Source organism: Elephantulus edwardii, unplaced genomic scaffold (genome assembly GCF_000299155.1).
Source record: "Elephantulus edwardii isolate Elephantulus edwardi_28Jun2011 unplaced genomic scaffold, EleEdw1.0 scaffold00022, whole genome shotgun sequence".
NCBI lineage: Eukaryota > Metazoa > Chordata > Mammalia > Macroscelidea > Macroscelididae > Elephantulus > Elephantulus edwardii.
Genome location: NW_006399772.1, coordinates 13,624,170 through 13,635,142, shown reverse-complemented (window position 1 = coordinate 13,635,142; position 10,973 = coordinate 13,624,170).

Sequence of the window (10,973 nt, the reverse complement as noted above, 5' to 3'; positions counted from 1 at the left end):
ACACACACACACACACACACACACACACACACACACACACATTTTGGAATCCTGTTAATTTCTCAGATTAAATTCTCCAGAATTTTTTGTTTGGAAGTTTTCTCTTTATAAACACTTATTCTGTATTTTATTTCATCCTCTTTTTACCGGAATTATAACCATAGGATGTTTTTGCTGAAGGAAGGAAGGCTTTTATTCTCTGGTTAAAATTGTGTGTTTAATATTTTTAAATGCAATACTCGTTTCTCCCGGTCAGTGCTTTGTTGTTGATGAACCCATCAGAATTTTGTTGCTGATGAACACAGTAGTGATCAGCTTTTCTTCTGTGCCATTTCTCTATCATTAAGACATTAACTCAACAGGCTTCTATGTGGTTCTAATCTGGGAATTCTCCTGCTGCTGCCTTGAACGTATCCGTTTGCTCCAGCTGGAACATTTGGTTTAATCCTGTGGTAATTCAGGGAGATGAGGTTCTTTAGTTATCGATCAGTAGGGTCCAGGGCTTTCCACTGCTACCAGAAGTCTATAATCACATCCCCCAACTCAGAACAGTTCCTAGGATCTGTTCATTTGCTTTTGCTCCTGAAGAATATAACGATCTCCAGGAGTCAGAGGTACAGTGGCACGACCTTCCTTTTCTGCTTCATGCAGGATTTAGGTCATTGTGCCAATTAAAAACATCTTTCAGTTCCTTTCCAACTATTTAGACTCTAGGAGAAATAGCTTTTCCAGATCTCCAAAGCTTCAAATGATCTTTTATGTCTTCCTTGTGAATTAATTCTTTCCTGAGCCCTTTCCTTTCTTGTAGTGTTTTGCAAATACAGTCAGTTAGCAACCAGCATACACTTTTAAGGTTTTGTATTTTAGTAATTTTCCCTAGAGCTACAAGCTCCTTAGACAAATTCTCTTTCCAAGTCACCAAGTCTTGAATTTTATCATGTTTTGCTACTGTATACTACAATGTGTCTATAGCATTCTACTTCCTGGAAAGAGGTTTTTATTTTGTCTTGGGGTATTTTTGACAACTTGTTACCTAATGATTGAGTCAGTGCTGCATATTTAAATGTTTTTGTTTTTGGCACAGTGATAACAGTACCCAAGCCACTTTACTATAAGTTTAGCAAAGCATACAGAAAAACTTGCTAAAAGTTGTTCTGTCAATCATGCTAAGCTCGTCTCAATGATAGTAGTTAACAGCCCCCCTAAGTCTCCAGACAATATATTAAAGTTTGTCTCTGTATCTCACAACTAAATTGTATAGTTAGTAGATACCTTCCCAGTAGTGAAGCAAGGAGACAGACAACACGTGACTTGAAGCCATGCTATTTGGAACAAATTACTTCAGAATCACTGGGGCAGGACCAGGGAGAGCTGAAAGCTAACCCATTGACCTTTAAATTCCTCAACATATAAGTCTCATCCATCACTTAACGCTCACAGCCATTATCCAAAACTAGCCATATTTCATGACATAGTGGAAACAATGCTTCTATCTTCCAAACTGAAAACTCAAACTCATTTGTTATTAGTCTGCCTTGACTCATAGTTGACCTCCCAGCAGGTTTTCAGGAGCCCAGAAATTATGTGAAGGGAGATTGCCCATCTTTCTCCCTCAGGGTCACTGTTTTATTGGAATCACCAGGGAGGCGCCACCTTTTAGTTGGTGATGCAACTCCCTGGGGACTAGCTACTTCAGTGTTGTTAGTTTCCTAACTGAATATGTAGACCGATCCCAAACTTCTGTTATTTCAGCAATGCTTCTCAGACCATTTGTGCACACAATTTTCTGAACTCTTATTGTTACATCTTTTTTCTTTATTTTTTTGTTGGAATTTCTATTCATATCCTTATGACTGTGAGACTTTGGTTATGACCTTTGTCATTGGCTGCCTGATGCCATAGTAAAATGATCACACCTGAAGTCATCATCTGTTGTTCATGTTATTCTTACGATGGTCAGTGAGAGGTACTAATCTTGCAACTAATTGAAAGGATTCTGTTTCAACTCTTATTTGTATCTGTTTTCTGGAGTGGTGAGGGAAAATGAAAGGAACTCTCTCATTTATTGGCCATATATTTTTAAATACAAGTACAATTGTAATCGATTATGGCATAAAATAACCCCAGGCCCCATGAATTCTATACAAAAGCAACATATGGGTTCTTTGCTTACTCTGTTTTCTTTTTGTTGTGTTTTTAATTGAACATCAAATACTTTTTTTAGAATATATCAACCATCTTTGAAAGGATGAGAGAAGAAAAATAGATGCCTTTGATTTGCAGTGTTGGAAACAACTGCTGAATATCCCAGAGACTACCCAAAGAACAAACAAGTCTGTGTCAGCTGAGGTGCAAGGGAGGCAAACTTTAAAGTCAAGTTTGGTGACTATTTTGGGCATGTTAGGATGCATCAGTTCTAGGAAAAGATACCATGCTGGGAAAGTTGGGTGGTTAGAGAGAGAGAGAGGAAGGCCTTCAGAAAAATGGTCTGAGATAATGATTGTAACAATAGGTGAAGCTTATTAGAGATGGTGACGATGGCACCGGTCTGCTGTTCACTGAGTCCGTATGAGTCACAGTCGACTCCGTGGCACTTAACGACAACAACATCCATATCTGAAGCTATAGCTCATCTAAGGATAAAGAGCCTTTAGGAGTCTAAATTTATTTAACACAAATGACAACCTATATTATTTTACTATTTTTTTTTAAAAATGAGGCTCACTTTGAACTTTTACTTTTCAGTGGTAAAAAATGAAAATCTCTAATATGTCCATTTTCTTACTTTTTGTAAACAAGAGTGGCTTACTGTATATGCCCTGGTGTAGATAATTTTACATTTTCAGAACTCAATTTTGCACTCATCGTACCAGTTTTTTGAAAGTACCTGAAGAGGATTGAGTGCTGTATTGTTAAAGAGACATTGAAGAGACACTTACATTTTAACAAGCGTATTGCAGCAAAGTTTTGATAGTGACATCTAGGAATAGCTCTGGCCAATTTCATTTAAAATTATGAGACTTCTTGCTCACTGATAAAATAGATATGACAGAATAATGGCTGATGTTGGATGCCACTCACACACTTACACAACAATATCTCTGGTTGTGTTTCTGTTTCTAAAAGAAGATGCTGCATCTTCCTAATTCAAGGAATGGTTCACAATACTTTTCATGTTGCTGTAATGTAAATATCTTGGTGAGGAAAATTGTTTTTCGTTAAGATTTTATTGTGATCTCACATGTTTTTTATTTCTATTATTTGAAAACAATGAATAATTCATTGCTTGGGCTATGCCAAAGAAGAAATATTTTAGTAGTTGATGTAGCTTCCACATATGTATTATGTTCTGATTGATAAAAAGGTCAGTTAAATTCTAATATAAGTCCTTTGATACACTGAATTTTTTTCCCCATTCCAAGTGAATAGATATATATTTTCTATGGTTCATTTAGATACCTCCATTTCAAATATTAGCAAATAGATAGGGTCATCCATCTACTTTTCCTCTACACTTGCCCATGTACTCGGACAAAATGTTTTGTATAGCACAGGTTTACCTCCTGTATGCATTAGTCTTATTTTTGCCAACCTAATTTTGATGTATTCCTTTGTGTATTTGGACACACATGGTACAATCTTGTCACATATGTTTAATCAAGCATAACAGACAGCCAACTTGAATGGCTTTGTATTTAGGGAAAATGACATTTTTACTTTGTATACTATCTACATATAGTAGATCTCCTTAGGGATTTTAAATGAGTCACCTTGAGAGAGAAAACAACAACAAAAACCCAGACCCAACTCTTAATTCATTAGTCTACAAAAAGAGGTTGTATGTGTATTTGAGTGTGTGTGTGATATTAAGGGGTGTTGAGGGTAGTTCTGGGCACTTAAACTGCATTTTACTATATATTTCAAATACTTAAATCTACCTATACTGGATAATATTATCTTTTGTTGGCCCTGTACATGATTAACCATTCACGCTCCTTTCAGAGATTATGAGCTTTCTTGAAACAAGGATCAGAATAACTTCACAAAAGTTCCTTTCTCCTACAAGAGTCTTTTTTGTATTCGTTTATATGGGCTTGCAAACAGGTGAAGATATGAAGAGCCAAATTAACACCTTAGAAGTAACACATTTTTATGTCTTAACCTACTAAAACATTACACTTAGGGAAAAAATGTATTAAAATACTGTGCAAGTAAAAGGATAAAAACAGACACTTTGGAGAGATGACGACCCATGTGCATGCTTACTGCCTTCGACTTTTAATCATAATTGATCTGGTAGTAACACCGACAGTGGGCAGGTGGAGTCTGTTTATCAGGGACGATGTGTTGAGTATGGTTCATAGTGACCCCAGAATCAACAAGTCTGCACCCTCTCCTATCCTGTGCCATCCTCATAATTTCTGACACACTTGAACCCACTGTGTCAATCTAACTCATTGCAGGGGGGAGGGGTCTTCTCATTATTCTTAAGGAATGACGTCTCCTAGAAACTTGTTCAAAGTATATGAGATGAAACTTCATCATCCTGGTCTCAAAGGAGCTCTCAGACTGCGATTTCCCCAAGATGTAACTACTTTCTCTTTTGCCAGTCCACAGGCTATTCAATATTCTCATCCAGCACAACAAATGAAAAGGCATTAATTCTTTGTCTCTCATGCTTAGCCATTCTCCAGCTCTCAGATGTATAGCAAGTGGTGGGAAAGACTATAATCTGAATCAGATGCACTTTAGTCCTTAAACTGACATCATTGCTCTTTAGTACTTTGGAGAAGTCCCTGACAGCATACTTTATCATTGCAACATGTTTTATGATTTCTTGACTGCTAATGCCAAGGATCCCAATAAGATGAATTCATTGACAATTCCAATTGTTTCTCCATCTACCACGATGTTGCCTATTGACAGTGGTAAGAAGGCAGTGGTGAGAATCCTTTTCTTCTTGATACTGAAATGTAATCCACATTGAAGGCTACAATCTTTGATTTTCTGCAGCAGATGTTTCTAGTCCTCCTCACTTTCATTAAGCAAGATTGTGATATCTGCATAACAAAGGTTGTTAATGAGTCTTCTTCCTATCCTGGTGCCACATTCTTTTTTCATAAACTCCAACTTCCCAAATAATTTGTTCATCTTACTGGATAAATAGATATGGTGAAAGGATACATCCTTGACACACTCCTTTCTTGATTTTGAATCTTGCAGTGTTTCCTCGCTCTGTTCAGACAACGGCTTTTTTGTCTAGGTGTTGGTTTCACATGACCATAATGAAATGTTTTTGCATTCCTGCTCTCAATTTGGTAGGAATTCTCAATTTCTTCATCTTTGCTTAGGTGTTGGTATGTATATTTGAATAATAGTTCTACTAACAGATGTTCCTTGTATGAGTGTGTGTGTGTGTAGTGACTTGATGGATAGTATTTTGATCACAGCATTGTACTTCGGGATTAAGTATGAATGGAACACCAATCTTTGTCAATTTTTAGTTTTTATAAAAGTAAATAATAAGATTATCTGATTCAAAGTGGTCAATGCCAGTCCATTTCAGCTTGGCAGTACCTAGTATATCAATCTTTATGCATTCTATTTAATTGTTTACAATATCCAATTTTCCTATATCCATATTTTGTATGTTCCATGTTTTAATTGTTTGTGGGTGTTTGCAACTGTTCTTCCTCATTTTTGATGTGGTAGACTCAAACAATGTTTCTTATGATTTTTGGAAGAGTGGAACTGAGATTCAAATTTGACTCTCCATCGTGCTTAACTAAATCTAGAAATGTCAAGATTTTTGAGGTTGGAAGGGAAAAAATGAGGAAAGGTTATGTTATCCTGCAGCTGTGGTCAAGAGAAGAGGATCCATTAAATATTTTGGTCCTTAAGTTTTAAAAAGAAGATATGAAGACTTTAATCCATTCCCTCCCTGAGAATATAAAACCACATACTGGCAGCTTGTAGTGTGGTAGAAAGAGACTTCTTCCTGGAAAAAGAAAAATAGAATTTTGTTCTTTTTCTTTCCTAGTGGCAGTGTAGTGAATAAAGAATAGTTCTGCTAACCCAGATGGTTCAAATCCACCAGCTTCTTAGACGGAGAAGTATGAGAAATCTACTTTCATGCTATCTACAGTCTTGGAAAACCCATTGTCAGGTCAGGTATAAGTCAGTTCAGACTAGACAGCAATGAGCATTGCTAGATTTAAAAAAAAAGTTGTGCTGACATAACACAGTGCTTAACATGTAAAATGTATGTCAACTTCACCTTCAAATAACAAAAATAATTAGAATACCAAGAAAAACAGAAAAATTCTTTAGGATGCCCAATTTCTTCCAAAATAGAAATAATAAAAGAATATACAAAAGGATACTAGATGAAATAGGAATGATACCATTTTTTAACAAAAAATGATTGGACACATGAAGACATATAATTACATGAAAGATCCTCCTTAATTCTGAAATACTTGTAGTTAAAAAGGTTTTATGTCTAGGATTCTCTGTAAAAGAATCCAATTGTGTTAGAAAGGAATAGTTGGTAGTGTAGATGAAACACATCAACTATATGCTGCTGGTTACTGAAGCTGGATGAAAGGTATGGGGTAGGGCAGAGGGTTATCAATTTATGTATACATTTGAAAATCTCCATAATAATATATCTAAAATTATCCTGAAGGATAAAATCATCACCATTGAGAGTGTTTTAATGGCCTGGAAGATCAAATAGAAGAAATAGCTTACATTTTAAAGCAAAAACACAAAGCCATTGAATTCATAAAGAAAAAAGATTAGAGACTTGAAAAACCATTGGATAATGGAAAGAAAAAGATTAGAGACGTAGGAAACTGCTGGATAATGGAAAGTTAGAAAGAGTAACAACACACGGAGGACTGCTATAATTAAAGAAATGACAAAGGAAAATTTCCCTGGTTTGAAGAATGAATTTAGTCTTTTGATTGAAAGGTCTCCCTAGGTCCCAGGCAGAACTAATATTATGGGCACATTTAGGCATATCATTTTGAAGTTTCTTATTCAGAAAATAAAGATAACAGTCTTAAAGGTTCCAAACAGAATAAATGTATTATAATCAAAGGAAACAATCAAACTGTCTTTGGAGTTCTTAAATAATATTCGGTAATAATATAGCGTTTGTGCTGACTGTAGTCTTCAATATGGAATGAAGCTCAACATCAAGACAAAGATTATTACCACTGGACCAACTGACAACACCATGATGGATGGAGAAGAGAATGAGGTTGTTGACAGTTACAGCTTTCTTGGCTCCACAATCAAAACTCTTAGTACCAGCAGTCAGGAAATCAGAAGACAAATTACATTAGGTAAATCTATTGTCAGGAACCCTGCCAGGGTATTGAGAAGCAATAATATCAGTCTAGAGAGTAAGGTGTGCCTGATCCAGTCCATGGTCTGCGCAATTACTTGCTATGGATCGGAGAGCTGGATAATGACTAAGGATGTCAGAAGAAGAATTGATGCCTTTGAATTGTGGTGCTGGTGAAGTCTTGAACATACTATGGACCACTAAGAAAATAAATAGGTCTGTATCACAGAGAGTGAAACCAAGTTTCTCCTTGGAGGCTAAGATTTTGAAGCTCCATCTCACATACTTCAAGCATGTGGTCAGGAGAGATGAATCTGTGGAGAAGGACATCATGTTTGGAAGAGAAGAAGGACAGTGCAGGTGAAGATGACCTCAGGTGAGATGGCTTGAGACCAGGGCAATGGGGGTACATGTGTCAGAACCAGCGAAACTGGCTCAGGACAGGGCAGGCTTCAGAGCTGTTGCACACAGGGCTGCTATGAGTCGCAGATGATTCAGCAATGCCTCACAACAACTACTGAAAAGAAAGGACTACATCAACAATTCTACACCTGGTGAGATGTAATTTTCCCTTTAGAAGGAAGAGAGATTTGATAGGTTAAGACTATTGTTGCCGTTAAGTGCCGTCAAGTCATAGATGATTCAGTGACCATATGGACAAAAGACTTGAACACTTGCATAATGTTCATTGTTTCTCCAGGTTCACCGAGTTTCTGGAGGCAAGTTATTTTGGAAGTGGATGACACTCCTGCTTCCAAGCTTGCTTTAATCAGAGCTCCACCAAACACTGACCACAGTGGATAACCGTTATCACATTTGACACATCTGTTTCACAGTGTTTAGCTTCACAGCAGCCATGAATTAAGACTAAAAAGTTATAAAACCCAAGGAGTCTGTGTGAAGAAAATAATCAAGGATCTCAAATCAATGGTGAATGCTTAACATCACCTTATGAGAGTAGAAGACGAAGTCTCTTCTTACATTAATGAGAATAACTAAGACTTGTCAAAGTGGAGAAGCCATAACAAACCTAGTAGAAGTCTGCAATGAAAAAATGATAAATTTAAATATATGAAGTGAGAGAAAGGGAAGAACACCTTGTTGGTACTGATTGGTATACGGGAGAGTAGAAAAGTAGTGATACCTCAAGTCCAAGTTTACTGAGAGAAGAGCCTTGAATGAGGAGAGTTAGCATCTTGTTTAACCAGAACCTGAATTAACTGCAGTTGATTCCAAGTCATGGCAAACTCATGTGCTGCAGAGTAGAACTATGCCCCACTGCCATTCACTCAGCCATCACTGCGGATTCAAAGCCGATTCACAGCTGACCCTCCAGAGAGATTTCAGATGCTGCAAGTCATCAGAAGAGATTGTCCTTCATTCTTGGGAGCAGCTGGTGGTCCCAAAGCACTTGCCTTTGGGTAAACAGTCCAATTCCTTACCCATTAGCCCACCAGTTCTCCAGTGTTTTATTTTCCAATTTTTAAATTTATTTTGTTGTTGAAAGCAGCATACAAGATAATAGCAAAATGTATACTTATCTAGTGGTTCCGAAATATAAAATTTCATGACATTTATAGCAAACTTCAAATTGTATAACCTTTCTTATCTTCCTTTTTTGAGTTCCTATGAACTCACTGCTAAAAGGTATTCCTTAGAAAGGGACATTATGTTTGGAAAAGAGGGTCAGTGAAAGAGAGGAAGATCCTCAACCAGGTAGGTTGACACAGTGACTGTGGCAATGGGCTTGAGTGGGTCAGATGTTGTGAGGAATACTGGATAGGACAGGGTTGAGATCTATCATTATTATGGGTTAAAATAGGTCATACTCCACTCTATGGCAAGTAACAACAATGACAGTTTACGAAGGTACTTTTCTAATCTAGTTATTGCTATTGTTAATTTGATCTTGTGTACATAATTTTCTAAAAAACATTATACTTGAGGTTGAGGTAGATGATTATTATTTTGATTTTTTTTTTTTACTAATTAAGCTAAGGTACTCTTTGAAATTAAGATGTATTCAGGGATATTTCTGGTTTGTTGTGTTGTTGTAAATGTCTATTGTTGAGTTGGGACTGACCCATAAGTGACCCTCCACTGGGTTTTCAGAGGCAATAAATTACATGGGGAGTTTATTGTCCATCTTTTTGCTGGGGAATAACTGGTGGATTTGAACCACTTAACTTTATGTTAATGGCAAAACTCTTTACCACTAGGCTTCCAGAGCTCCATTTTTTTTTACTATTATTTATAAAATTATTTTATTAATATTTTTAGTATAGCAATTTAAATATAGAATAAAAAAGAGAAGAAAGCATAGGTTGAGAAATAGTGTATACCATTCTTGATATGGAAATGGTCATATTTCAGTATAATGAGTGTAGAACAAAAAGTATTTCTGTAGAAGAGAAGAAAAACTATTTTTTAATATAAAAGACATTCTGTAAAAGCTAAAAAGGGAGAAAAAAGAAAGCCATTTTGTAAAACAACCACTCATTGATAATGATTTTGTCAATTTCCTTTAAATTGGAAGAAAATGTAATATTACTAAGTTTTATTGTCTAGCTTAGTCATTTTTCAGCTAAGTGGGGAATTTAGCTATGAATCTGTTTTTCCTTTTGTGTAGTTTGAGATGTTTCTTTTCAAGAGCTCCATTTTTTAATGTTTAATTATCTCAAAGCACTTGTTTCAGAAATTTGTTCAGTATCCATGGTTCCAGAAGGACTTGTTGTTAGGTACAGTTAAGTATGACTCAGAGCAACCCTATGAAAGAAAGACCTGAGTCTTGTCCTATCCTGTTCCATATTCACCATCTTTCATATACTTGAAACTTTGGCTTTAGTCATTGTGTCAATTCATCTCACTGGGGGGTCTTGCTTTCTTTCACTGACAATCTTTCCAAGCATGATATCTTAGATTTCATGAAAATACGAATTTAAATCCCACATTTCCCTCATTTGATTATGATTCTTCTATGCAAACTTTGATCAAAATATTTAGTAATGTATATGGAAGACATTAGTTCTTCTGGACTCATGGAAAGGGAGTTCATGGAGGATATTAGCCACCCATTCTATATCTTCTCATTTTTGAATCTACTGAACATTTCTGGGTCATAGAAGAGTAATTGATATGTGCTTGATTGTCGTTTGTAAACTTTGAAGACTCCAGGCATTATATAACCTTCTAGGAGGTAGAAAAGAAGCAACAGTCATAATAACTAATTAAATGGAATGAACTATGAAACCTTGACCTTGAATGACTAAACTATCATTAGGTGCTTGGTTATACATAAGAAGGTTCAGAAGCTGTCTCTTTTTTCTTTTTTTCTTTTTTGGTAAATATACCTATCACATAGCTTTTGCCAATACTATTTTGTACAAGTATCCCGTTTATCATTGTTGTTGTTATGTGCCACTGAGTCAACCATGACTCATAGTGACCCTTTGCACAATAGTTCCAAACCTTGCTCTGTCCTAAGCTAGTCTGTCTCTGCCACACCTATCCTCATTACCTGAGTTACTGGGTCAATCTATCACATCTGGTGTCTTCCTCTCCTCTGTTGTTGCTCTACCCTACCAAAGATGATATCCTTCTATAAGGACTGATCTCATCT